General features: G+C 41.6%; 1 protein-coding gene across 2 annotated transcripts in view; it reads left to right on the top strand.

Annotated features, from left to right (window-relative positions):
• The first annotated feature begins 2,110 nt into the window (after positions 1 to 2,110).
• LOC119651771 (adenosine deaminase 2-like) overlaps positions 2,111 to 27,657 on the top strand; it is a 120,698-nt gene continuing 95,151 nt past the window's right edge. The window contains exon 1 of one of the 2 annotated variants that reach the window (XM_038055524.1): positions 2,111 to 2,221. The gene's annotated coding sequence lies outside the window, so the exon portion shown is untranslated. Of the gene's footprint in view, positions 2,222 to 27,255; positions 27,507 to 27,657 lie in introns of those variants that run through there. The other variant, XM_038055523.1, reaches the window with a different exon arrangement.

Genomic DNA, 27,657 nt, shown 5'->3' with positions numbered 1-27,657 from the left:
CACGCAACAACCGGTATCCGGTCTAGGTCTGCTTTAGCAAGGTACTCCAGACGCGCCGGCTTTGTGCAGTGGTCCACCAATTCGATACCCCTAAAAGCCGTCTGGCATCCTGACCTAGTCCATCGCTCCATCTGAGGCAGGTACTGCTACGTCATCTTTTTTTTCCATACTTTTAAGTTGACAAAAATCCTGTTTTACTCAAATTCAATCTGATACCGTGCTGCATGTGGTAATCATGCCATTTTAGACAAGTTGTCCGAGATCATTATTGCTATGAGATGCCAAGAAAACGTCATCTGCATGCAGCAGTGCATCGGGCGCTGGACGTTGGATGTCCAATGTGAGAGTGTCCGTAACAAGAACAAAGAGAGTGGGGAAAGGGCACTTCCTTGATAAAAACCGACACAATCATGAAGTGGATCATGAAAGAGCAATTGAACCCAGCGCATGAGTTCTTTTGGTACTAGATGTTGTCGTAGAACATACCAGATGAGTTCATGTGGAACACGATTAAACGCTTTCTTAAGATCCATAAATGCAATGTAAAAATGGGGGTGCCTCTCACGGTATCTCCCCATGAGTAACCGCGCTGCATGTATTGCATCAGTCAGTGTTGCGGGATGCAGAAAAATTATCGTACTGGAAAATGTAACAAAAATGTACTAAATGGTACTTTTATATGAACTTGCTTAGGTTCAAGCAAAAAGAAAAGTATGATGCGAATAAAAGTATGTCATGTGACCACCAACGTTATTGGTACACGCTCCCGGTAGTTCAGTGGTTAAAGAACTAGGCTATAGTATGGAAAGTTCGGGTTTAAATTTCACTGGGGACAGTGAGATATACATCGTGAATTGACGTCGAATACCATTCGACTCAGCTGTAAATGAGGACCTGAGTCAAATTAGGATAATAATCACAGGTGCCCTGTACCGTAACGGTTTGGATAAATTGCTCCAACATACATCAAGGCCCAGGGGCAATTTTAGTGTACAGACCACATAAGAAAAGCAGAGAGAATAAAGACAATCGAGTGCATCAATAGTATTGGCGCAACACAAAAAATGGGCGGATTCTCGTTGAAAACCAAGCCAATTCAAACTTTGATTTGAATTTGAACGTCATATATGCTACATATTGTTTCTGTAAAACAACGAACAGATTGGAAAAGCACATCACATCGGGGAATTCCGTTCGAAGGATTCTAAAATGTTTCCATTGTTCTCAGGAAATGTGCCGTTTATGAACCCGGAGCTCCAGCAAATGCTACACATGTTCAACCAGTTTAAGGTTTACCGATTCAGGCATAGAGCCGACATGAGGCATTATACAATAACTATTCTCGTGCCGTTTTCCAGAGCTCAAATGCGATGTCGTTAGGCCCTGTTGCTTTCCCCAATTTCATTCATTTTATTGCTTCCATTACTTCAGTGTCACCAACAGGTGGAATTGCTACAAATATGGGCAATACTTCTGGAAGTATTCTATCCGTCGCAGCTCGACGGTTGGTAAGCGAAGTGCCGTTTTTGTCATTAACATAGAATAGAACAGAAGTGTTTGATATCCTGTGTGCGTTCGTTTCGGCTTTTGGCCAGTCGATACGGATCTCTCTCGGCAGTGTCCATTTGATCGTAAAGATTTTTGTAATGGAACTACTGCGACTGCGATCGCTTTCTCTGCTTCCCAGTGGATATTCTTATAAATTTGCCAGTTGGCGAGCGTTTTATCGTCGAGAAACTTGTGCTAGAGACGTTTTGGAATCAGACCAACGTCTTTTCCAAAAGGCTCTTGCGAGTTCCTCGGTCTTGCCAGATTAATTGACTTTTATCATGATGGCGTCCATGCGTCAAGGACACTTGCCCATTTCTTAATAGGGCCGGGGCCCGTTTTGTCGCCTCAATTGAAGTGATCACATTAGCATCGCTCCAAAGCTTAGAACTCAACACGATCATTTGGTTTTTAACGATGTTTGGTTAGTTTTTCTTCGTTGTTCGTTTTGTGCGTCTCTCTTTTGAGATTTCTGCCGGGGCAGGTTGGACTGTGCTCGTGTAGTTGTTCGCGGTTTTTTTTCTACAATTTGGCGGGGAAGTCCGTTGGTTTTGCTGTTGTAGTTTTCTCCGTTGTAAAATCCCTTTGTTTGGTGTGATAAAGTGCCGTTAACCGTGTTTTTTTCACTGTAGATTCTACCGTTAGTGTAACGTCCTTTGAGGCCTTTTCCAAGGTAACTGCAGATAATCGGATTCTAGCCTGCCCTAGTTCTATTTTTGACTTTTGCATTAAGTAGTTAGGACTCTTTCAAAACAAACAATTGAAGGATGGAGGCTTAGGACTGCCCACTAGACTCCGACTGTGGAGGAGGTAAAAAAGGTGAGTATAGCCAAATCAGTGGCAAATGGCCCAAACAATAGAAAAGCTGCTGATCCGAGCCTAACGCGTGCACAAAAGAGGGTTTAAACAAAAACAAAAGGAACGCAAACTGCGGAAGTTATTATCACTAATACCTCCGAAATCTCTGTACTTACCTCAAGCCTAAACATCGACAACGTTTCTTGTCAGGGGACTGTCCTTCCATCTTCGGAACCTCTTCCGGTAGAAGTTCCCCAATTTGGTGGAGCAGACTCCTACTGATAAACCGGAAGTTCCGCTCTTGTGTGATCTCGTAACCTAAAGGAAAAGTTACCCGATGCAGAAACTTAAAATCACTGCAGCTACATCATGAAATCACCGCTTAATATTCGGGATGTGTTCCACTTTCTCCACAGATCAGTTCCTCTTCAAGGATCTTGCTAGTGCTAATAGGCTGGTCCAGTATGATCGTTTGACCTCCTTGGGCTTCCGAGCCTTTATACCTTTCAGATGTGCCTACAGATATGGGTTGATTAGAAACATCCCCCTCTGTTATAACATGCAGACGATTGTAAATGCTGAATCTTCGGTAAAATTGTTAGTGCTGAGAGACTAACTCGTAGAACTCGTGAGCTGGGTGGTGACAGAGTGCTTTCGACCACTGTGAGGGTAACTTTTCTGGTGAACGAATTACCCTGATCATATCTTTTTTACCTACGCGAGAGTCGAGGTATCTCTTCAAACTAAGGGCATCGTAATGTTTTAAGTGTGGCAGACTTGGACACATAAACAAGTTTCGAAAGGCCCCAACCTCCAGACATCTTAATTGTGCTGCAGAAAATTGCTCAGGGAGGTGAGGTTAAAAAATGCCTATTGCCTCAGAACGCCAGGGATAGTAGACGCCCTAAATGGGTAGAATATGTAAAAAATGTCGAAATTGCTTCGATTAGAAACATAACTGTTACAGAAGCTGCCCATAAGAAAAACAATTATTATAGCCCACTGCAAGGTTCCCCTCTCTTCACAGTAAAGGGAGCTCCAGCACCAAATGCATCACTCTGCCAAGTTTAGTAATCTTGTGAAGAAGAAAAGTCCGGGCTTGACCCAATAGAAGGTCTCAGTAACAGCACTTCCCAATGTCTTCACACCAACATCTCCTGTCTAACAGAATCCCTTGTACGTTGTAGTAACGAAGTACCAGAAAAAATTAGCAATTTATTCCAAATCCTCAATGAATCTCTCATAAGACCAGATGATCAGGAACTTGAGAGTAAGGTCTATGACATCGTAAATACATATAAACAAACTGACTTGGAAAGTGATCACCTAATTTTTCGCAGTAGAATTGGTGAAAATGCTTCAGTATAATGTTCAAAACCTAATGGCAGACAAATTAAACATAGAATATTATGCTAATAGCGGCAAATACGATATTCTTGCTCTTCAAGAAACTTATGCTATTAACCATTCTCTTCTCTCAAAGTTTATTTCGGGTTTTAATCTAATAGAAAAGTTTAGCAAGGACAACTATGATGGCCTCACATTGGCGTTCGGCAAGTCCATTCGTTTCCGCCAAGTCAACTTTGTTTCAGATTATGATATTGTCCTAGCTGAAACGCTCAACCTCACATCTAATTTCGTTATCTTGTCAGCTTACCTCCCTCCCAGTATCCTTAACAGGCAGCTCAACACGGCCTTTGGTAGGCTCCTCACTTTTCATGAGAAGCATAACAGTGTCCTCGTCACGGGGGTCTCCATGCTTGATCCAAATTCTGGGTAATGGCAAAGGATTCTAGTCAATTCGGTTCGGTTCTAGACATAGATCATGCCAATTTCGGTAGTCAATGCTGACTGTAGAATCCGATTAGGAATAAACCATCTAACAGTCACCACACTCCCACTTGCATCTCTGCGTAGGTGCTAAATGTTTCTCCTAAATTCAAAAATTATTAAAATAGGTTAGAGGCGCAGATATTTCTACAATTACTAATAGTTTGAAAAGAAAAACTTCTGATGCAGCTAGACTTTGCACTAATCACATAAGGCAGCCGAAGACGTGGTGGGCCTCGGGGCTTAAATTGTACTTAAAGTACAAATCGCGTATAAACGATTAAGGGCTAGATCCAGCGCCGCTAATTTTCTCTTATTTGAGGAGGCCAAATGTCTGTGGAAAATGGTTGTTGCTGACGCAAAGCGGAAGAGTTGGCATGCAATTTTATCTGACTTATCTGTGACAAAAGATGTCAAGTCCTTCTGGAAATCCATGTAGGGTTTTTGCGGTTATCCTAGCTACAAGTCCCTATGTTGGGATCCTAAGAAAAGCTTTAAATATCTTGATTTTCTGGTTGGGCAGCACAGCCCACTTCCTCTTCTCTTCCGGATATCCTTAGATATCCCACTGTTTCTCAGCCATTCTCTCTAGAAGAGCTGTCTGCTGTTTTTCTTAGGCACTAGCGAGCCTCCTCCCGTGGTACGGATAATATCACTTATCAGCATGTACGCTAATTGGCGCAGGAATCATTATCTGCGCTGTTATATATCTGGTGAAAGTTTAGTCCTCCTGAGGACTGGTCTATTCGGGTGGAATCAACCCCAAAAACACTTAAGGACCCAGAACTTTTGACCAGTTGCCGTTTTATTGCTCTCATTAATGTTTTTGCCAAACGGTGATCAAGGTAGGTTCGTATCATTAGTTCAATTGATTAATACAAAGTCCTGCCTGCTTATTAGGCAAGGAAATCTACATCTGCTTGCACATTTTGATAGGAAAAGGTAAAGGTCAGGTAAGGTTGCTGTGGTGCTGAATGTGAAGAACGCCTATAAGAAGGTTGACATAGTCACATTTCCGCTTTCCTGCAAAAATTGTTTTATGGCTGTCGAGCATAATGTCCAATTGATACCTACAACTAGGACTGCAGGACTGTAGGACAGCGTACAAGTTGGAAATGGCAATTCCCAAGGGTACGTTTTAAGTCCACTGTTGTTTAATGTCTATACAACATGTAATGATAGGAGTGAAACTAGGAGATCAGGTCGATCATCCTGAGTGGCCGATAACGACCTAGATGGCAGAGCTATCCCAAAAATCTAAACAAATTGACTAAATTGACCGTGAAGGTCCGCCCACAAAGATTGAAGCTCCATCAAAGTGCTCGGTCGACACGTTCTTGCACGCCTCTGTGCTAGCCAGGCTCGGGAATGTGGGGGGGTCCTTTGAGCGTTTTGATCCCTCACGCTTCATTACTTAAAACAACGTGTCTATTCCGATGCATGGGTCCGCACCGGATTCTAAAATAGACGTTAAATAGGATTTCGCGACGGCCTATCGAAGGGCAAACAGAACGCGAACTAAAATTGGAAATTAAAAGAAAAAACAAAACAAAAAAACGGCTCGACCGCGCGCGTGGAGCCGTAAGTCTCCGGACTCGAGTGCCGCGATCAAGGAGGGGAAGATCCACGACGGATCACCGTCTCAATTGCTGTCTCTTCCGCCTCAGATCTTGTATGAGGCGCGGCCTCTGAGGTTCCCACCCTTCCTCGACATCCTCAGGCCAGTTATTCACTTTCAGAATGTCCCTTAATAGAAATTCTGCGGGAGTAAGGAGGAACGAAAGGGAGGAAGTCCTCAAACTACGATAGGATTATTCAGTCAACATTGTACTTGTTCAAGCATCCAATACTTATTACAAAAAAAAAATTGTTACAAAAAAAAAATGAAAATAAAGATAAACAAAAGGTAAATTTACAGAAAAAAAATGAAAATAAAATAAAAAAAAATAACCAAAATGTAAAATTTACAGGAAAAAAATGGAAATAAAAATAAAAAAAAGTTTAAAGAAAAAAAAATGAAAATAAAATCATAAGAAAAAGAAAAAAAAGAAAAGAAAATAAACAAACAACTTACCCAGATGTCACTCCGAGCTCGTATTGATGCTTCTGGTACTTATTTCCTTTTTACAATTCAATATATTAATAATAAAAAAATATATAGTCCTTAGAAAAAAAACTAACGTTAATTCACTTTCTCTCTATAATTTCGTACTTCACGTTTTATGTGTTTGTTTTGGTTTATACACAGCGCGGGAATTCCGACACTTTACTTCTGCAGCTAAATATTAACTTCATTCATCCGACACTTCAACTATCTGTCTTTTCAATTGTTTTTCTCCTTTTTGCCTTAAATCACTGTGCATTTATCATTTGCCAACGATTGTACGATTTGTCAACGATTTGAACTTATTCTCGAAATCCTCGTTCAAAACACACTTGCGTTAGGGTTTACCACGACGTGGTGTTAGTTCCCTTGGTCTAACTCCCTTCTTTTGCTCGTGAAAATCTTCACACCTTCGGACCAATGATCCCCTTCTGTTCTCCAAGACTTTCTCTCCACTTTCTTTATTTCTCCTTCTATAAAAATTGAATTCTGTTCCTCTTCCTCGATTCCAAAAACAACCGCTCCTTCTTTCCTCCTGTCCTCAACCAAAGAACAAAAAAACACTCTCCGCGTTCTTTGTTCGTGCACCGCTTCTCTTCCCGCTACATAGCCTTTCTCACTCGCTAGGCAATGTTGCGGCAACATGCGCATGCGCCTGCGGATGCGGCAAATCATTCGCCTCTTGTCAAGATCAATTCGCTCGAATGCATTCAGTAATGTGCAATCTGCGGCGAACATTAAGGCAATTGCACACTATTAAATGCATTGTTTCAGCAAATTAATTAAGAAAGAGCCGAATGAGATTCCGCTCCCGTCACGCAGCCGCGGTCACTACAAGCATCCCAACATAATAGATTTTCTGAAAGCATTGAAATCTTCCAATATTCGAACGATTTCCTCTGTCTGTTGATGAATCCCGAAAAATGGGGCTACCAGTCAACATAATCAAATCATCATCATCAACGGCGCAACAACCGGTATCCGGTTTTGCGCCAAAGTCCACCAATTCGATACCCCTAAAAGCTGTCTGGCGTCCTGAACTACGTCATCGCTCTATCTTAGGCAGGGTCTGCCTCGCATTCTTTTTCTACTATAGATATTGTCCTTATAGACTTTCCCGGCTGGATCATCCTCATCCATAAGGATTAAATGACCCGCCCACCGTAACCTATTGAGCCGGATTTTATCCACAACCGGGCGGTCATGGTATCGCACATAGATTTCGTTGTTATGTAGGCTACGGAGTCGTCCATCCTCATGTATTGGGTCAAAAATTCTTCTAAGGATTCTTCTCTCGAACGCGGCCAAGAGTTCGCAATTCTTCATGCTAAGAACCCAAGTTTCCGAGGAATACATGAGGACTGGCAAGATCATTATCTTGTACAGTAAGAGTTTTGACCCTATGGTAAAACGTTTCGAGCGGAACAGTTTTTGAAAAGTGAAAAAGGCTCTGTTGGCTGACAACAACCGTGCGCGGATTTCATCATCGTAGCTGTTATCAATTGTGATTTTCGACCCTAGATAGGAGAAATTATCATTGGTCTCAAAGTTGTAGTCTCTTATCTTTGTTCTTCCCGATTGACCAGTGCAGTTTGATGTTGTTGATTGGTTAGACTTTGGTCCTGACGTTGCCACCATATATTTTGTCTTGCCTTCATTGACGTGCAGCCCAAGATCTCGCACCGATAGCCGCCTGCTCGATCTGGATGAAGGCAGTTGGTACGTCTCGGGTCGTTCTTTGTCGATATCGTCAGCATAGGCCAGTAATTGGGTGGACTTAAAGAGGATCGTACCCCTCGCATTTACCTCAGCATCACAGATTACTTTTTCCAGGGCCAGTTTAAAGAGGACAAATTATAGGGCATCCCCTTGTCATGGACGATTGTTGATGTCGAATGGTCTTGAGAGTGATCCTGTTGCTTTTATCTGGCCTCGCACATTGGTCAAGGTCAGCCTAGTCAATCTTATTAATTTCGTCGGGATACCTAATTCTCTCATGGCGGTGTACAGTTTTACCCTGGCTATGCTATCATAGGCGGCCTTAAAGTCGATGAATAAATGGTGCAACCATCCATCCATATTCCAACAGTTTTTCCATCGCTTACCGCAGAGAGAAAATATGATCTATTCCGGATTTGCCTGGAGTGAAGCCTCTTTGGTATAGGCCAATGATGTTCTGGGCGTATGGGGCTATCCGGCCTAGCACGATAGCGGAGAATATCTTATAGATGGTACTCAGCAACGTGGTACCTTGAGCATAAATTGATGAACCACTTGGCATAATTGGTCGCCTCCATATTTAACCAATTCGGCTGTAATTCCATCGGTTCCTGGCGACTTATGATTTTTTTTTGTACTTTTCGAGTTGACAAACCTGTTGGTTCTCCCTGGCTTCCTTTTTCCGTCTGTGAAGTCTCTTCTCCGCTCGCCGGAGTTCGTGCTAAATCTCCGCGCGTGCCCACGTTCTTTGAGAATGCAATCAAATCACAATCTATATTCATCAAGAAAGCAGGGTGGTACCCCTGCTCATTAAAATTAATAATCTTACCCTAGCCTATGTCAAATACATTCCCCTTTTTAGGTAGGGGGATAACGAGGACGTGTTTGGTCATCGATCACTTCAACTCCATTATTCCTGTAGCCGCAAAGGCAAGCATGTTGACTAATTTTTCAACTGTTTTTTTTTGGGCCCACCAAAATACTTTGAAAACAAACTCAACCCAATATCTGCTTGTATCCTGAGAAGATGCTTGTGGCTGACCAAAACTACCCCATTGGAGCAGATTTTTTCTCTGGCCAAGGAGCCGCCCATCCGTTTCAGAAGATTCCTCCTGGCAGCCAAAGAACTTCTTCAATTAAAGGAAAGAATCTTAAAACCTATTGCTTGGTGGTTCAGATGCCGGAAGCTAAAAATGGTCTCCCTAAATCCATAAGTGGTTCTGGAGTTAATTTAACACTATTATTCCGAATGTTATTCCCGCAACCTCTAATAAGATTCACGTTATCCTTTCGTATCATTTGGGGGCACCTGTGGTAGAACCCAGGAGGCGGCTACATATGGCGAGGCGGGGGAATTCCTCAAATCAAGGGGTTTTCTGTTCCTGGTCTCTGATATTGCATTCATGCGTGATGGGCCTGCCTATGCGGTGGTTGGTTCGGATGGGACGCAATTCTCACGTTTTCCTTAGATGTCAGTTCAACTTTTTTCCGGGCTTCAGGCATCAAGGTGGCTGTCAGGATGGGTGAGCAGAAGGTTGATATCATTACAGACACTCTCCATACATCACCTATTGGAAAAAATACATTCCCTTATTTCTGACCCCCCTTTTAAATATAAAGTTCTATGGTGTCCAACGTATGCAGAGGCGAATTTTCCCGTGTCGATTTTCTGTAGACAATTGAGGAGCACTTCTAAAGAGAGTGGGAGGATGGCGATATCACATTCAGGCTGCTTTACCCATAATTCAGCCGGGCGCTACACGTACGCTTAAAGCCACCGAAGAGAAATTACTGAATCGGCTTTAAACCAATCACACATTAAACAAAGTTTTTCTCAAAAGATTTGGAAACATAGATTTGGACAAATGTAACACTTGCTTGGTTAGAGAAACTAACGAATTCATAATCTTCGAGTTTAAGGCTTGTGCCCGGTGCAGGGTTAAGTGTAAATGGTATAATGAGTATTTTAATCTTCAACAAATCTTTTTGAGCAGCGAACCTTGCATGACTGATGACCTTTTATATTTTCTTAAGGAGGCAAGAGTCAAATAATAGCATATATAGTTCCAGTTTATTCGTAGCACGGCATTTTCTACCAATCCCGTTCATTACCCCTCGACACTCCATTAATTCACAATGGTTAGTATAATCATGGAGAAGTACCTGATTCTCGCGGTGTCACATACCTTTAAACTACCGAGCAGCCTCTATGTGTTCGTGCGTCAGTTTGCTACCGGCTTTCTGGTCTGGGCCCAGTCCCAGTTTTTCGGATGGAGGATGCAAACAACAGTATTTGATTTTTGTTTTGCTGAGGATAGTACGACGTACGTTGCCTCAAACCCTCCTCCTTTACCTGAATTTGGGACCAGCATGCTATGTTAATAACATGGAGGAGTTACGTAAGCGTAGTCTTATATGTAATGGAAAACAGTGAGAAAAGAATATATAATAATAATCGTTAGTGCAATAATCCATATTGGATCAGGACCTTGAACTGTGTTAGAGCACTTCATTCAAGACCGTAACGGTACACTACAGTATACTGTAGAAGGCAATGGGGTCAGCATTGCGCTCGGAGAGAAAAGAATACACTGTTCAATTGCAACATGTTTGATATAGCAGGTTTTTCTCGCAATCCACCACCAATGACTCAGTCATCTTACAATCGAGTCAATGAAGAAAACCTTAGTTTTAAAACCTTCGAAGCCTTAGAAGAGACTTCAAATCTCATAACAGAAATCAGAAATGAAACTGCAACTTTCGCACGTGCCCTGTTTTTTCTCTTTTACTCTCTTCCCCCTTCGTATTATTGTTCCAATGGAGCGACCAGATTGATTAAGAGCGCTCTTGCTAGTTTGATCAACCTTATTGCGCCTGTTCAAATCCTTCGCAGAAAGCGTAAAGGACAGCAGGTTGACCCTGGCGTGGAACACATTAAAATCATATTCACTGCAGATATCCTCTCAGTGTTCTGACATCATGGTGGTGTCGCCAATGTCCTATTCCCAAGAAGCTTTGCCTTGTTTCGCTGCGTTCCTGGACTTACGGTGTCCGGTGCCCCTAAATCCGCTTTTGCATTCTGGTAATAACACCAACATCCCCTTCTTCCGCTTTCCCTGGTACAGACAGGATGTAGCCCTAAATCTCATCTCTCTTAAAAGCTGAGTCTGTCGCGCTTTTCTGCAAGATTTAGGCAATAGTACCTGAGATAGGCTGACCGTTGTTGCATTCTCTCTATTGTGCTCTATTTTCTAACGTGCTGGGCTGTTACTATTAAGTGCTGGCTTTCAATTGAGGATTAGAATATGTCCTTATAGAGTTTTCCATGTGAGGATATGAATTTGGTGAAACTTCATAATACACGCTCCGGTTTTGGGTTTTGTGCTGAATGACGCGGATGGATTTAATAGATCCCTAGCTTTCTAGCTTGTAGCGGCTACACCACCACGTTAACGTATTGTTGGAGGAGCATATCGTCTGCGAGTGCATTTAACTTACTCCTTGTATTGTGTCTTTCTTCTGCCTGTGTATATTCACAAAAACTGCGGGTTTTTTTCGAGTACTGGAACTAGTGTGTCAATGTAATGGTACATTTGCCTTTTCACTTTGAGTGTGAGTGTGAAATTGCCATATTTTACAATATTCGTCTCCCTAAGCGATGCTATTTGAAAGCATTGCGTTGATTGGATTCTTGAGTAGCTCCACCAATATGGGCTAAAAGCGGCTCTAGCAGCTTAGTCTGTGGTAGCAAACTGAATTGGCCAGTGGAACAATCCATACCAGGCATTTCTTACTGAAACTTCAAAGCGCGACAATATAAGCGAAAATATAGCCACCAGATCAACTTCAAGTCGTATTCCTTGCTTTTTGGGAACTGTAGCAGCTCTGAAAATAGACGCTTTTGCTCGAAGGTATGTAATTCGTATCGTCCAGTAGATTGTTAAGATATTTCGGCAACTCTTGTCATGAAAGCTCAAATTCGCATATTGTCAAATCGTGGATCTCATGGCAGGTCTGGTTCCTCAGATATTTCAGTAGTTCTACTGGCTAACCGCTGCCGTGCATGCCTAGTGATCTTTCAATGTACGATTTTTTGGGCGGTATATATATATATATTCAGAACTTAGTTTTTCACCAATCACAATCATTATTTGTCATGAAGACTGGTCGAAAGGTATATAAGTTAATCCATGGCTATCGTGGATAGCACCAACATGCTTTCAATTAAAAATCATACATATATACCAAACGTATATATAAGATGAACATAAGGGTGGCTTTTCAGTCGATTTCCAAAAGTTGGTAATGTGCATTAGTAAGTTTATTTGAGCAAATAATCGAATAGGACATATTTTGAGGCCTAAACTTCACATAAGCGTGTCATCCCGTTTTTCTTAAGATTTCTGTATTGAGAAAATGTGAAAATGAATCCTGTCTCACTTTAAGTCTGTACATTTTTGCATTTTGACTCATGTAAAAATTAATACCAGTACCGGAAAGTACTAACCGAAACTTTCATTTGATACCTAACAAGCGACATTCGGTGAAAAAAAAATTTTGCATTTCCCCTTCGCATGTATGGGAAGGCCCTATTTAGGGTACACGAAAATTTGTATCACTCACGGTATGTATTGAATTTCATAGTTTCCATGTGTGCACCAAATTTCGGATCGATGTAGCCATTTTGAAGAAAAGTGCGGGTGACAAACAGACAGACAGGTAGTGTGAATAATGTGAATCGATTTTAAAATGTACAGCAATAGATCCGCCATTTATTAAAATCGGTTTACTGTCTGTCTGTCTGTCCGTCTGTCTGTCTATCTGTCTGTCTGCCTGCCTGTCTGTCTGTCTGTCCGTCACACGCATTTTTCTCGGAGACGGTTATAGCGATTGACACCAAATTTGGTAGAAAGGTGGGAACTGTGAACGCTCATGCATATAGTGAGTTACATCCTTGTACGACGAATTTAAGGGGGGTCCCCATACATCAGCACAAAAGGGAGGTGTAAATTTTATTTTCATCAAATATAGTCATGTGTGGTATCAAATTAAAGGTCTTTGTTAGTACTTTTTGAAGCCGGTCTTAGTTTTGACTTCTGTTGAAAAGGTGGGGAGTGCGGGGGATTGAAAGTGATCATTTTTTTAACGAACCCATTCTCAGGAACTACCAAACCGAAAAATCTGAAAAAAATCAGGGGGCTGCCACTATATGGTGCCTAGGCTCCGAAATATCCTCCATACCGATACCTGTTCAAATAAAGTTAATAATAGTATATTACTATAATTTTTAGTAATTGACAAGAAAACCCACCTTAAGTTCATCCTAGAATCAATGCAATAATGTAGGCTACAGTATGGAGCATGATCCTGCCAAATTTGGTGAAAATCGCACTATTACTAACAAAGTTACACTATGTCAAAACTGTCGCTCCTCTGCAAATTCAAGACTCTGAATGTCAATATCACTTGAAAGTGACTATTTTCACATAATATATGCATATTTTACGTGCTACATGCTAATGGGACAAATGCACACTCAAACCTCTTTATAAAAGAATTACACAAAACTTTTCGTACCTGAAGCGTCTAGCTTCCGGTTTCCCGACTTGTTTACTTTTTAATATTTTGTTGAGAACAAAACCTTCTTAAAATCCATACGCTGTCTGCCTGTCCGTTTGTCCTTCTGTCCGTCTGTCCGCCTGTCCGTTTCTCTGCCACACGTACTTTTCTCTGAAACAATTGTATTAACTGACATGCAATTTATTGGGAAGGTAGGAACTGTAAACCCCCATGCATGCGGTGAGTTACTTTGCTGTACATTAAACTTAGGGAGGGATACCACATACCTAAAAGAAAGGTGCAAATTTTTAGGCACCGTATATAGCCATGTGAGGAGTCAAATGGAAGTTTCCCATTAGTACTTTCGAATCAAATATTACTTTAGGCATTAGTTCCAAACGAGAGGAGTGTAGGAGTCCGAAAGGAACAATTACTAGAAGCCCTTCTCAGAAACTACCCAACCAAAAGATCCGAAAAAAACTTATCGTGCACTGGGGTAGCCTTCATCGTGGTATCTACTCAAATAAAGTTAATAACAGTATATTATCATATTTTTAAAATTTTAGTATTTTCTGCACCATAAAACTCCATTGGCACGTGACACTGTACTACCAATAGCAGGGTGCAAAAGGAGGAGAAGAGTACTCTCCTCAATCCGAACAAATTGCATTGACTAACCTTCGAAAATTTAGCCTGGAATGCCTGAAGCTTCTCATTAGAAAAAGTGTATGAACATTTCAAAGATCAATGCGTGCCCGCCTACAATATTTGTAGGTGTTTACCGCTAAGCCCGGTATACAATTATGTTTCATTAGCAAATAGCGGAATCTTGCTGACCTACAAATTCTTATCCCTTTTAGTAGTCTTTTACGCCAAACAAAAACTATTTTAAGTGAATTCCTAATCTTCAACTCACATAGTGTCCACTAGTTCACTGCTGCAGAAGACGCATAGAATTCCTAATAGCTGGAGGTAATTCATAACCCTTCAGGCTATGGTGGCCCAAGCCTCTCCCTTTCTAGCAGGCTTAGGACATAAGTAAAATAGTCTAAACCATGCAAATCTACAGATTCACCTTTAGTAATTTCCTGGCGAACTGCAAACGCTCTGCTGAAGAAACACAGCGATGTCTATGCTAGGAAACTTCAAAGATTGATACCAGCATTTACGACATAAAGCACAATTTCGGAAACAATGGGTATCAAATAATAATGTACCCAACGTATTCAGTACAGTGTCGGCACTTCCATGACTAAGGATTTCAATAATGTCATTCAAATTGTCGATTGATTCCGCTGTCAAACGCAAACGCAAACGTTCCACTTCTTTGCTATCTATGCCAAGGAAAACATTTTCAAATCACAACTATACTACACGCAGATTAAAACATACCTGCAAACGATAACGATGGTTATTACGAGTGATCCGAACATTGCAAAAAACAGATGTACCCAGTACCACGAAAACAAAAACAAGAACCATCTAATCAAAATTTGATACGTAAGCATATAAAGCAACAAAAGAAAAAGGAGCTATTAAAAGGAAAACATTATGAAAAGTAATACGACCTGAGCATATTGGAGCGGAGATCTGGAATTTGACACTCTAGCTTCATAAATGAAGGAAAATTCTGCTCGCTGGAAAGTTCAAACTGCCGTCCAATTAGGCTATTATCCCATCCTAGATAAGCATATTTCGTACATCGTTGAAATTATCGTCATTCAAAACAGCTTTGGCAAATCCTTAGCTTTAAGCGATCTTTTTCTAGCATCGCATAACAAAACGTAAACTAAACGCCCGAATTAGTATTAATCGCCTAAAATACGGACAAATCTGGAGAAAACAGAGTTTGTGATGATATGCTTCTATTAAGGGGGTCATCGCGTGTGAAAGCCGTTTTTTGCCTTTCTTTAGAATTTTTTTGTAAAGAACCGGATAAAGATATGAATACGAATTTTTCACCATAGATTTATTGATATCTTGAGCGTTCATAGTATTTTTTCCAGCCCGATCGCATAGTTCGTTATTGAAATACTGAGCAATTTATACCCATCTCCAAAAAAGGTGTTTTTCTGCTGCCACGCTAGAGGGCGCTGTAATCATCTTAAAGAAAAAAAGTAAACGGCATTTTAACGTACAGACTTAACTACAGTTCGCCAACTAGGATTATTAAAAAATATTAAAAACTAAATTTTTGGTGATTCGTTAAACTTTTTTTTTTAATTTTGGTGTTTTTTACGCTTTTTTACTGAATGAATCGGAATTATCCTAGTTTGCGGACCGTAGAAATATGTTCTAAATAAGTCCTGCAAATTTCAAAGAATTTCATTGGATAGATGTGGTCTGTGGTGACAGCCGATTTTCAACATGCGGTTTCGAGAAAAACGCATTTAAAAAATAGAATGCGATTTTTAGCCATAAAATCTTAACTGACCATTAATCTGCTATACCTAATCCATAAACCTTAGGTTTTTTCAAGAAACACATGTACAACCTTGGTTTCAATTCTTGTCTTTTTAGCGAAGTCATTCCAACATAATTTGGACACTATAATTTCCGAACGACTTCGAATATCAAAAAATCACTTTGTCCATATATTTTACACTATATCTAGATACAATTGATGCCATAAAAACAATCGATTCCGCAAATCCGACACACCCCCCACTCCCTTAAACCAATATATCAGGATAGTGATCTGCCTAGATGTGATATAAGTATTTCAGATCGATCTTCTCTCGCCATAGCAAACTCTGCCATGAAATTCTTCTCAAACCTAACATATCTGACTAAATTATTGCTCCGTAACTGGAGTCCTTTGCAAACAACACATCAACGATCGTTTGCCCTATCAGCCTCTACGGCTTGCCGTGCGGTATTCAAAACCAGTAAGCAGCGGCTGACGCCAGTTGTCCATTCAGGTACACAAATGGGGAAACAATGATGGGTTGACACATTAAGCAACAACCTAAAAACCACTCTACTCCCCCAGGAGCAAGTTTACGGTTGGTAGAAGTGGCTAATCTACACCAGACGAGCTACTAAAAAAATATCTTATTAGCAATCCTAAGCAATGTATTAGAGAGAGTATTCGGTGGCAGCGTTGAACTATACATGTTTTAATCTGGAATTCGTCGAGAAGTATTCCTCAACTCTCAAGTTAATATATTAAGTTTATTGTGCAGTCCGTTCAAACCGTTCCGTAACTAATCTAAGAATACGCCCAAAGGCGGAGAGTGTACTAATTCCTAATTAAACAAGTTTTTCCGAATTATTTTCATCTTGAAATTCAAAATGGTGAATATTTTGACCTTTTCCTCGCATAGGCTACAATTAACCAAGCCGATTTCGTTGATTTACCACAGATCTCTAAATTGCCCAAAGACGGTACGCTATACTTCTAAACCACATTTACATTTTCATGACAACTTCATGCGACTTCAGCGACCCGACTGGCTGAGCGAATCCTCGCAACTTTGTATTTAAGAAAATACTTAACAGTGAATAGGTTGCACTACTTGCACCAAAATAAAGCTAGACCTCCGTCGAACCAATCTGTTGCATCTTCTTTGGCAACAGTGCTCCCACATCCTGGCCTGCACACCTGAAAGATTTCATTCAATTGACCAAATTGTACTTCCTCCGCAGCAAATTGCCCCCTATAGTTTTTTTATTAAATGCCTGCATAAAGACATGTTTATCATCTATCGCACCTATTTAATCCGATATAATGAAAGCGGGCTGTAAATTTTTTTTTATTAAAACATGGTCATGTGGAGTATCAAACACATTGATGGTTATCTTTTACACCTTGGCACGGAATAGTGCGTCTACCACATCTGCGCTGTTCGATGAAATTCGCTTCAGCTCTCCCAGGACTTCCAAAGATGTCCGCACTACTCCTCTATTGCCTTCTTGACAAATTTCAATTGTCGACCCTCCTTCATATGTGATCTATTCATTCCCATTTCCGCCTTCTGATCACATAGCATACGGGTGACAGCCTTGAGCAACGACCAAGTTCTTCTTCTTTCTTCTCCTTCTTTGTCTTTAGCCTTTGTCCCGTTCACAACCAGGGTCGGCTCGTCGTGATCGGTTTCACCATTTAGCTCTATCTAATGCCTGATCTGGGTGCAATCGCTAGGCATTTAAATCTCCATCTAACGTATCAAGCCACCGTTGTTTGGGCCTGCCTTTTGGTTGTTTACCTTCGACTTCGATGTTCAAATCAATCTTGGCAAGTGAATTCTTATTAGCACAAATTACATGACCATACCATCGAAGACGCCTCACTCCCAATTTTTCCACGATCGGTGCAACCCCATAACAATTGCGGATATCTTCATTTCGTATGTGTGATCAAACCATGTCACGCCACTAGTCCAGCGCAACATCTTCGTCTTCATTTCCGCAAGACGCCGTTCGTTGTTGTTTGTAGGCGGCCAACACTCAGGGCGGACGACATTGCGGAAAATTTTAGATTTGAGACGTTCGTTAATACGTCGATCACAAAGAACACCATTTGTGGAACGCCACTTCATCCAGGTTACGTTAATGCGACAAGCAATTTCATAACACATTTCTCCATTGGCTGATAGGCTTAACCCGAGGTATCTAAATCGCTCAGTTCTGGGCAGATCACTGCCACTGACAGTGGTTGTACCTGTTTCATAGGGATCGGTCGTCAAAAATTCAGTTTTGCTCAGATTCAATCTGAGACCGTGTTGCATGAGGCAATCATTCCATATTTGGCCAAGTTGCTCGAGATCATTTTTACTGTGTGATGCTAGGAAAACATAATTTGCATAAAGCAGTGTGTTGGGCGCTGGACGTTGGATATTCCGAGTGACGGTATCCATAACAAAAACAAAGAGGAGTGGTGAGAGGACGCTTTCTTGATGAACACCAACAGAGAAACGAAGCGGTTTTGATACACCCACCATACTTTGAACTTTACTTTTCGGATCGTGGCAGAGCAATTACACCCAGCGCACGAGTTCTTCTAGCACGAAGTATTGTCGTAAAGCATACCGGATGAGTTCATGTGGCACACGGTCAAACGCTTTCTCTAAATCCAGAAATGCAATGTAAAGAGGGTGATGCTTCTCGCGGTATTTCTCCATGAGTAACCGCTCAGCATGCATCAGTAGTTCCGTAGTTTTTGACATCCGGCTTGATTCACGATTATTTCAACGATTTGACAGTGAGTCCTTGAGAGTTTAACGTGAACACCTGTCTGGACGACTTAATCCCACGGTAGTCTTGAGACACGGATTGATTTTGTGACCACAATCGGAGCCCCGCTGAGACAAGCAACAATGGTAGCAGTCTATACCAAGCGCATGGCTTAGAATTCATACTGGTGGATGCAAGACCTACCTAAATCTCTACCGAACTAAGGAGTACGGCACCCGTGTTGAAACGCAACACCACGCCGAGCCCCGAATGTTTCTTCTCGCTTGAGCATAACCAACAACCCCCATGAAGATCGCACTAGAGGGCCAACTACAAAAACCGAGCTGTATTCACATACAATGGGAGTTCACCCGAAGTATGAGATTCCAGGGGCTATCTCGGTTCAGATGGTGCCAGTATACCCCTTTTGAGGTTTCGTGACCAATTTGCCACTTCAGATGAGTCCCCGTGCACACTAGGGTCTGATCGCCCTGATTAGGCTTTTGGAGCATTCGCCTACTGCATCACGGCCGGCAAGCCAAAGTGAGTACAGTGTCTCCCGGTGCCACCACTATGGAAGTTCTCCTCGGCCACTTGGTTTTGGTTTGGCCAACGTCTTCTTCACCGCACCTCTGAGGTGAATTGGTCGAAATGACGGCAATGATTGTGCATGTGGAGGATGACCAAATTCTTCAGTTGAAATCTGCACACAGTATTCTCGCCATCTATCCGTTGCGGCTTGACGGTTGGTAAGCAAGGTACCGTTCTTGTCATTAACACAGCAGAAGTGTTCGATATCCTGTGTACGTTCGTTATGGCTTTTAGCAAGTCGATACAGGTGTCTCTCATCATCCCGAGTGTCCAGTTCTTATAAATTTGCCAATTGGCCGGTGTTGCCAGGACGGCAATCAATGGCCGATGTTGAGGTGCGATGGTCTCATAGGGAACGGCTTTGCAATCAATGACGTTGGTAAAATGTCGGCGTCTTATGAGAATATAGTCGATCCCACCATAAAATGTAGGAAAACGAGGCAATCGTTTGATAAACCATGTATTCATAAGTACAAGATCATGGGTGTCCACCAAATCGATTATACACTCGTCACTCTCATTACGCGTTACTTACCCCTTTCCCCCATGGCACTTGTTATTGCCTGCCTTTTCACCCACATGACCATTAAGGTTGCCGGCAATGATAATATAGTCGTCAGCAAGCACGTGACAAGTCTTTTCATCGAGTAATTGCCAGAAGGCATCTTCCTCGGCATCAGGTCGACCTGTGTGTGATGCGTACGCGGCGAAGAAATGAATAGTGCTATCAGCTGATATAATGGTGAGCTTCATCAAACGATCATCAAATCGTTCGACTTCTTTAATGACATCCCGGAAACCTTCTGAGATAGCAACGTCAACACCATATTGACTGTGTGGGCTACCAAATTGAGGAGTTTATAGCCATTTTTACCGCGTTCGCGTTTAATGTCGCAGCTTTTGGCACCACACCATCGGGTTTCTTGCAGAGCGCAGGTATCAATGCGTCTTTCCGAAGGGCTCTTGTGAACTCCCCGATCTTTCCAGTTAGGGTACCAACATTTAGCGTGCACACATGTATTTGTTTTGTTCGTGTTGTTCGGACTAACTTGCTTACGTCCTGACGCCGTCCATGCGTCAACAATCCTTGCCCATTTCTCGACAGGGATGGGGCCCGTCCTGCCCCGTCGACTAAGGTGGACACTCTAGCATTTCTCCGAGGCTTGTGACTCAATCCGATCATCATGTTTGCAATGACATTGTATGCATTTTCTTGGTTGGCCTGCCGCGAAACCTGCCACCAAAAGCGATCAGGTAGGATTTAGTATAGTGGAATAACTCCAACTATACTCTATTTATCTCTTTCCCTAATCTATGCATTTTATTTTTGTTTTACTGAGGATAGTACAAAATACGTTGCCTAAAACCCTCCTCCTCCTCCTTTACCTGGATTTGGGATCAGCATACTATGTTAATAGCTTGATATAGTATCAGGCCAGCGTGCTCCGATTATTCGACGCAGGCAGGTGTTTACGAAGACTGGGACCCTTAGAGTGACATTGTAGGCCACTTTACCTCTTCTACTCCCACCATGCTTCCCAGATATAAAAATTGACTAACGTCTTCCATGCTCTGCCCACTAATGCAGATAGGGAGTTTAAACTAACAATCTTGGTTTCGTTGGTGTTTATTTTCATTCCAGGTTGCGGACCCGGTGAGGACAAATAGATGCCATAAGCATAATCAAGCTGATCGAGAAAAATTTCATAGTCCATTCTCCTCCACTTCATCCATACAGTGAAGCATGAAGAACGTCACAGATAACAAGAAGAAATAATATCAATGACAAGATATGACCGTGGCGGACTCCGCTTTCAACCTGAAATTCGTCTGAAAATTTGAATGAAAATTGTATGCTAAATCTAAGTTGCTCGGGGAATTTGAACAGCTTCTGGGTCTTGTCCTGAAAACAGAGTTGCTCGGGAAAAATGAAATCTAGGCAAGTACGTCCTGCTACATAATTTCGGAGTGATACAGTGGAGTAATACGAATTTAGAATCTGTCAATAGACGGGTAAAGTAAGTTCTTGCAAACAACAACATGCACAATAGGGCTGCCGAAAAAATAGCAACATTGAACGGAAATACGTGGAGAAGAAAGTGAACTATGAGCCATTGGCTCGGCAAATCAAAGAAATTTGGCGTCTCGAGCGGGTGGTTGTAGTTCCCATAATATTGTCAGCTACAGGTATTGTACCTAAATCCCTCAGGGCTTCCCTTGATGTCCTGTGACTTTCGCACAGTCTGACAGGCTGATCTCATTAATTTTAAAAATTTATTTTCCTTATAATTTTGAATTTCTAGACATTGTGGAACGTCTATATACAAATTCAGTAAGAAAGCCATTCAGTATTTAAAACTAAGAAGTGTAAAGGTGGAATATTCAAAAACTAGAGAGGATGTTCCATGAAACCCTGTGATGAATGGGATGGGGTTTTATGTCGACATGCCTACGAATTATATTGAGCGCAAATCCGCCTTATTGACCAGAGCTTGGCCAGAGCTGAAATATTCGTTTTGAGAATGATGGGGTCCTAAGTCCGCATCAACTTAATGCAGGACCGGACCAAATGGGGAGCAGCTTACTCTCTCTTTCCTAGTCCACGGACCCCTCGCTTAGGGCTTACACCAAACTTTTAAAAAAAGCATGTCGTGTTCTACAAATTATATAAAGGAGCATTCAACATTTGCGAGCCGCTACGGTCACGCTGCTCCCAGGACAGAGGTGAGGCAGCGTCTGACGATTTGCCTCTGCCCTGGTAAGAAACCGTAAAGCCGTCGTCGCTTGACTTCTTTTAAAAGTTTGGGTGCAAGCCCTAAGCGAGGGGTCCGTGGACCAGGAAAGAGAGAGTAAGTTGCTCCCCATTTGGTCCGGTCCTGCATTAAGTTGATGCGGACTTAGGATCCCATCATTCTCAAAACGAACAATTGAGATATATTGTTAATCGAATTAGACAGTCAAGAAATCTGCTGGAACTCAAAAACTCCAATGATGTGATCTCGGATAAATTCTTGTGTCAAATTGGAAAATCCTTTGGAGAGTAAGCCAACTTAAGGGTTAACAGTTTGGAAATCAGTATAGTCTGCCAGGATATAGAGAAGATCAGTATAATGGGAGAGGTTCGTGAGGCCTTGGAAAAACAGCTCGACCTTATCGGACTACAAGAGTCAGCGTTGGTAAGAAATGCTTATGATTGAGCAAAACTGTAGCCAGCAGAAAAAATAAGAATAGCCAGGGTTACGAATGACACGCGGAAGCATTGTACGAGATCCGAAGCGGAAGGCCACATCATCAAGGACTATGAAGATAACCCAAATTGCAAACTGTACAAAAGAAGGAGAGTGTGGACCATCGGCACGATTCAGCATCATTAGGCGCCTAGAGTAAAAGAGAGCCCTCAACGCAAATCGTAGATGAGATTGATACAAATCAATCGCAACTACTGCCATCGACGGCGACAAGGTCAAAAACTAAACAAGCCAAACAGCACTATGGGTCCGCGGAGAACAAATCTTTCAGGAAATAGAGTTCTAGAGAACATCTAGAAAATCAAATTATTAGAGGAAAAGTGAAAAGAAACTGCAAATATAGTTGCTATGTTGCACCCGTCGCTACACTTGAAGTAACGAAGGAGGAGCTACGGGAAATACTTCATAGGATCGACACCAACAAAGTCCCAAGTTTGGATGATATCCCTAACGGAGTTTTAAAGTTAGTGGAGTGAGAGTGACTGAAGACAACCCCCCACCTTTTCGCTAACATCTTCGAGGCGCGCCTAAAAGAAGTAATATTCTCCACGCAATAAGACAACTGCAGTTGAAACATCATATCGCCCAATTTTTCTGTTGGATACAACGGAGAAGATGACGGAATGCACTGGTACCCATCTTCGTTAGTTCTTCCAGTAAAGTGCCTAGAAGATGCGGATGTCTACGCGGTGGAGGGCAGAAAAAGTGAAATTCGGTGGATATACGATCGTCTCAAAGTCGGCTTCCAAATAGCTGGGGATTACATTTGATGCCAAACTGAGCTTCAGGGAACACAGAAGCAGGATCTCCCTCGTCTTCTTTTCCTACCATAGATATTGCCCTTATAGACATTCCGAGCTGGATCATCCTCATCCATGAGGATTAAGTAACCCGCCCACCGCAGCCCGTTTAGCCGGATGTTATCGACAACCAGACGGTCGTGAAATCGCTCATAGATTTCGTCGTTATGTAAGCTATGGAATTGTCCATCCTCATGTAGTGGCGAAACATTCTTCCATTTGATGAGACGTTTCGAGCGGAATAGTTTTTGTAAGTTGAAGTAGACTTTGTTGGCGGCCAACAACCGTGTGCGAATTTCATCGTCATAGTTATTAACGGTTGTGATTTTCGACTCAAGATGGAAGAAATTTTCAACAGTTTCAAAGTTGTAGTCTCCTGTCTTATTGTTTTCGTTTGACCAGTGCGACTCGATGTTGTTCGTTGTTTCTCTGTTGGCGCTGACGTTACCACGTTATATCATCCCTATCACAATCCAGCCATGGGAGATGGACCAACCTCTTTAATGCCGAATGCATTCAATATGAGCTTTCTGTAAGCACGGGTTGCGACTATGCTGTCCTGGATCGCACACCCAAAGCCCTCCATCTTAGCAATGAGACACACACGATTACCAAAACCAATACCAGGAGGGCGAATCCGCGGGTGACTGTAGTTGTAGTAACGAAATGTTAGCGCATATCGGGGGCGCAATCATATTATTGATTTGAGATAGGATTTTTGGAATTGCTAGAGATGAATAATGGGTGGGAATGCCATTTTTAAAACTTGTATACACGCTCTTTGGAATTGATTCTGAACCTCAGCGGGGCCATTTTCACAAACAAACATTTGCATTCTTGAGTGAAGTCCCAGCTGCGATTCAACGTTTATTCCAATGCCTCAGCTATCTTAGTTTTCAAGTTATTATTATTTTAGCTAGAAATTGAAGTGCCTGTGGTAGCTAAAGGGTTAAGAAATCGAAAAAATTACTCAATATTTTTTGCTAAGAATTGCATGTAGATTCGCCTGCCAGACAAGTTTTTTAGAACACTCTGTTTACGTGAAAGATATAAATGCGAATTGTCAAAGTACCTCTTAGTATGCAAATTTTACGTATTTTGCAACTTTAAGCCTTTGGCAGATTTTTATCCCCCACCTAGCTTTCTGGCAATACTTGTCCTGTAGATGTAGATGCCCCTGGTTACCGCCGTGCCTAAACATCAAACCACCCCATAATTAGCAGTTTCAACGAGATGCTATCCATTACACTGTTCTGCAACTAAAAAGCTGTTTGCTTAATTTCTGATTCATATGTAATTTGGTGTACTGGAGACTTCTAGGACGTCGGAATTTTTCATAAAATGCAATTTGCCATGCGATCTTGCGAGATATGAAACGGATTTTCCGAATGAACCTTTACTTTAAGGAAGTAGGAAGAAAGCAAGCTAATTTTCTAAGTTAATATTATAATGGAGTGCAAGGAACCGAATGCAGCATCAGGTAAAGGCGCAAGTTTTTATCTACGCATAACATACCACATATAAGCTGCGTACTATCTTTTGTCCCAAATATCCCCTAGCTAATGGCCCCTGCTCCGTTAGGAGAGATATCAGACTTAGTCAGCTAGGACCCAAGCTCTGACTTGGAAAATGACCCTAGACTAAAATTGTTCTCCCAAAGGACAAATGATTTGGTGAGAAAAGTAAAAATTTATTACTACTTTCAATGTCTTCTAGTTTGTTTAGATATCGTGAAAAGAATTTCTTGTCTTACTTCACCCAAGAAGAAAATTTAGTTTATTGTAGTGACACTAAAGGTTCCAGTATGAATCCACTCCATGGCATCTTTTATCGACTTTTATCGACTTTTTTTATTAAAAGACTTATTTTATATCCTGAAAGGAGAGGAGTTTTCTTTATTTATTTTTTTATAAGCTTTTTAAATAACGGGGAATAGCAATTGCCTAGATCTGAATTCAATCTAGTGTCTACCGTGTAAGCAAAGAACAAGGGAAATATCGAGGAAATCGGACCATAGCAACGATGACAGACTATTGTTGGATGCTAAGGAGGAACATTCAGGGCCTTACAGTGAAGGGACAATGATTTTAAGTAGACTGACAAGCTGACTTCACATATTTTTATATCAACTAACGAATTGTTGACATTTTATAACAAGTGATGACTGTTCTAGTTCCTTTTAAGGTTTTGTGGGGTTCATCGTTTATCTGCCTGTTCATATGTCTGTCGATTATGTTCCATATGCGAATCAATGCTGCAACCTGTGATTGTGCCCAGAAACACACTTATTGCCCGCCAATGAATGTGCAAAGCAAAGTATCAAGAGCCATATTCAACACCTTTTTAAGGTTTTGTGTGAACACAAAACCTTATTAAAACCGGTTTACTGTCTGTCTGCCCGTCTGTATTTTTTTTTGAGGAGGTGGAAATCTTCAAAAGACACTGGTGCGGACACACCAGCGTATGGGATGTTTACCCACTAAAACCACCCCCGACTCCCGTCCTGCCCCGCCGAACCACCATAAGGTATTACATCACGGGGCGGAGTCAGCTCATTCTAGCTTAGTCACCTTTCTTCTATACGCAGCGCACGAGACCGCGCTTTTCTCATCTCCTCTGCTTATCGCAGTTTGGTTTGGATAGATGCGATTATGGAGTTGACCACATTCTAATTCTCTTAAAGGACCAGATTTTCTGGTACCAGTACCTCTCCTAGAGTCTCTCCTAAATTCCTCCTTTCTTCCACAAATCTCGGACAGTGGAAGAATACATGCTCTGGGTCCTCTGGGACTCCATTGCAATTTGGACAGTCGGGTCAGGTCTCCAATTTAAACCTGTAAAGGTATGCCCCGTGAGAAACTGGGTGAGATTATAATTAAGCTCGCCGTATCGTCTCTCCAACCACTCCTTGATGGCAAGAATGAGCCTGTGAGTCCACCGACCCTTTCCCGAGCGTTCCCACCCCTCTTGCCATCTATTTATGGATCTCTCCCTCTCAGTCTTCTTCGTTCGCGATGAGGAAGAGATTGGCTTCGCATTGTATATGTTCGCCATCTTATCTGCCAAGATGTCAATCGGCATCGGATACCAGTCGACTCAGCTGTGAATGAGTACCTGAGTCAAATCAGGGTAATAATCTCAGGCGAGCGCAATGCTGACCACATTGCCTCCTAGTGTACCGTTACGGTCTTGAATGAAGTGCTCTAACACACTTCAAGGCCCTGATCCAATATGGATTGTTGTGCCAACGATTATTATTATTACTATAATTGCGTTATGAGAAAATTGTTGTTAGTACACATTTTGAACAATAACGCAGCGAAAACATGCCTATTTTTGTACCTATAAAAATATATATTTTATTGCCCAAACTTTCAGTCTTATTTTTGACGATTTTTTTCTCTAAGAAGGATAACCTAGCTACTTGCAGTAAAAGAGCATCCTTGCTATTATGAAAAGAGCCCGAAGAGGCCCCTAGTAAGAAAAAAAGTGATTTTCGCTTCGTCCGGCAACCGTTAGTCACACATTAGTAATGTGCAGAGTTAAGTCTATTGATGATAATTTTTAATTTTTCACCTGTTCTGCACGCCTATTACGGCAAACTATTTACAAATTACTTATTTATTTACGCTTTCTTTCGACTGTGCAATGCCGCGATCGCGAAGATGGATTGTCTGCGTGTGTACTCTAGTGAGAAGAAGCCTCGTCTTCAATAATTTGTAATTCTTAACTTCTTATGTAACATGCAAAAAACAACATAGTCACATATTACATTCGATTGTTACGAGAAATGGCAATGGATTACAAATCTTAAAGCGGCTGAAATTTACATTCAATGCCTTCAAGATTTCGTCGCCATTCATTCAGTTCTAATCTAAGCTTGATTCAGGTCGCGCGCTTTTCATCAACGGTTTTGCCAATAAGAGTAAGAGCCGAAATTTGGTTATTGTCAGCGTTCTGCGTAACGCAGCCATAGATCTTCGCACCTCTCAAACCGTGTGTCGATGCAGTTAGTGATCCAAGTTAGTGAAGTGATGCAGTGAGAATACTCTGGTGAATGCGGGCTTAGAGCAAATCCACTTACGCGAAACATCACCAAGAGATTGCCCTTACCTCGGATCTTGCACCACATCGGTAATTATACATAAATGGCTGCAAAAAAAGATAATTGTTAAATGCCACAATTCTTGATAATATGTCAGTTCCTGGTATCTTAGATACATAAAGATATGGGATATTAGTACCCAGTTCTTCAATTACTTATTTCTCTGCTGGTAATGGAATA

Source organism: Hermetia illucens, chromosome 3 (genome assembly GCF_905115235.1).
Source record: "Hermetia illucens chromosome 3, iHerIll2.2.curated.20191125, whole genome shotgun sequence".
Taxonomy (NCBI): Eukaryota; Metazoa; Arthropoda; class Insecta; order Diptera; family Stratiomyidae; genus Hermetia; species Hermetia illucens.
This window is presented reverse-complemented; position numbering and strand designations above follow the sequence as displayed.